At 42.7% G+C, this 2593-nt stretch overlaps 1 protein-coding gene across 1 annotated transcript in view; it reads right to left on the reverse strand.

The window, feature by feature from the left end:
* The window catches only part of NODAL (nodal growth differentiation factor), a 17577-nt gene that overhangs the window by 609 nt on the left and 14375 nt on the right, over window positions 1-2593 (reverse strand). The gene's annotated exons all lie outside the window — the stretch shown is intronic.

Raw genomic sequence — 2593 nt, forward strand, 5'->3', positions numbered from 1 at the left:
ATCCCTTAGCCTTCTCTGCAAGGACCTCCTTACTACTTGGTGCAGTTCTTTCCTGGAGGCCACTGCTACGGGAGATACCTTGACCTTCATAAATCGGCATTTTAAAGATAATTTCACAAGGCAACAGATAAACTTCTAATAGACGACACCTTTGTGCCATGCATTAGAATCATTTTCAGGGCAAGCCAGAATCTAGTAGGTGATTGACTTGTGGATATTTAGAAGGAAACTCACAGGTGAAGATCTAAATAAATTATTTATCCTGGCTTTTTTTGGAGGAGGGAACACGTTTAGCGTACCATTTGAGTGAGACAGTTCTTAAAATCTTAGTGATCACTTGTACTTTTCTTTTTATGAGGAAACCATGTTTCTGTACTGGGAACAGTCCTTCTTAATGGGAAATGACCTTCCTCCAAATTCCAGCAAGAGACATGCATTGTAATGGTTCTACCTTCTTTACAGTGTGGTTCATTGAGTTTGCCACTTCCTCATATTCTATTCAAATAGCTATCATGATCTCAAGGGCACAGCGTAGAGAAGCTGGCTTCTACGTATTGGACTTCCAAGCCAAGATTTTTGTCTTTCCACCTGTATTATATATTTCTATGTAACAAACTACCCCCAAATTTAAAATCTTAAAAGAGCAAACATCACCTGTTAGTTTCTGGTACAGAGTCTCAGGAAGTTGCAGTCAATATGTCAGCAGGGTCTGCAGTCATCTGGGGCAGGAGAGTCTACTTCTAAGCTCTCTGTGGCTTTTGGCAAGATGCCTCAGTTTCTCCCCATGTGGGTCTCTGTAGGGCAGCATGTGTGTCTGCACACAATGGCAGCTGGTTTTCCTCCTGAGTGAGTGATAGGAATGGGAGGAGGAATTTGCAGTGACTTTTATGACAGTCTGAAAGCACACACCATCACTTCTTTCTTTTGTTCCTTAGAAGCAAATTGCTAAGCCCAGCCTACACTCAAGGGGAGAATTATATCCCCACCTACTGAAAGGAGCAGTATCAAAACTTGTGGATATATCTTAAAACCACCTCACCCCTAACAGGATGAAACCAAGCCAATAGTGGGGTGGGGCGGGGTGGGGGGAGAGTAGCTTTAAACTAGCTGTTATGCTAAGAGAGATGCTGCTTCTGAAAACAGTTCTCTAAGATGTGTGTCACCAAATTGGGATAGAAGACACTTTCTCTTTCTGAAAGCTACCTGCTGTTTTTGAGAGGGGTGACAAGAAATGGCAGTTCCCAGGAGAACATAATACCTATACATTTCCCTGACTACCAGCAGCCCAAGGATTCTGCTTTGCAAGTCCTAGGGTTGGTGTTTCTTAAGACTCAAAACCACTTACTTGTATTCCCTCCCACTCCGCCCAGCCAGGAATTTACAAAGGGAATTGGATCCTTCTAGCTGAGCCACTAAAGCTGACTTAATTGATGTCAGGGTTGTCCCGCAAAGGGAGCAAACATGAATTAGATGTTGGGTTACTGAGCTGAAGAAAAGTCAATAGTTCAGAATCAGGGTGAAATAGATGATAGCATCTGGAAGCCAGAGTTGATGCTTGGCACCTGGTCTCCAACCACACCAGCTGAAACAGATTTGAGTTGGGTCTCTCGCCTAGGAAGCTGTCAAAGTAGGGAATGTGTACAAATTAGAAATGTTTTTGCTTGATGCTTCCTTTATATCCACTGTGCTGGTTAACTGTATGCCCACCTAGTCTTGGGCTTCCTGATAGACATGAGTACTTAAGGAAAACCAGTTCTGTCTTCACCCTTGAGAGAAACTTAGATGAGGCTTGTCAGTTCAGTAGTCTCAGTGAAGGTCTGCTATATGTTTGTGGCACCTATGCCCAACCAAGTTTTTAGAGATTTCAGACATCTCAAAGATGCAAATTCCTGTATGGATTTACACTCTGCCTCTTCCCAGCATTTTGCTATCTGTAGCCTTGCTTGCTTTAGAGTAGACCTAAATAAAAAGCATTGCTGCTGAGGCAGCTATAAGAAAAAGGTACTTCTTCCAGAAGTAAGGAACTCATCTTTAAAGCACCTTTGAATGAATTTTGCCTTTCCTTCTGATTTTTAGGAAGAGTCAGTATAGATGGTGTTTTATTTTTGTTTGGGTTACCAGCTCTGGAATTCTCAGCCCTTACCTTCCCAGTTCAAATATTGTCATTAGAATGCAAGTGCGTGGGTTTCACCCCAGAGTCTGTCGTTCAACCAGTACATACTGAATGCCTGCTTTGAGTCAAGGCTACTGGCTTAAGGGGCTCATCATGTTGGCAGCAGTATCCTAGAAACAATCTTTTTCCATTCATCCCATCTTAGATCTTCAATGGTGTATCAAACATCTTGGCTGCTTGAGCCAGGGCCCTCAGTCCTTTGCATTCCCCTTCAGAGAGGAGGCCCAATGCCTTTTTTTGGGTCACGACTTTACCTTTTTGGTATGTTTCTCAACCACATATATATAGGTGGCTATTTATTAATCTGTGAAACCCAGGGTGTAGTATTTGTTTTAAAGAAGCATTCTTTCTTTTTGAGAGGGCAGTTTCTATCTGGACTTCAAAAGGGACTTAGTCACCATACATATGACCCTCCCACCC

The sequence above is a fragment of the Pteropus vampyrus genome, unplaced genomic scaffold, assembly GCF_000151845.1.
Source record: "Pteropus vampyrus isolate Shadow unplaced genomic scaffold, Pvam_2.0 Scaffold202, whole genome shotgun sequence".
In the NCBI taxonomy this organism is placed as follows: domain Eukaryota; kingdom Metazoa; phylum Chordata; class Mammalia; order Chiroptera; family Pteropodidae; genus Pteropus; species Pteropus vampyrus.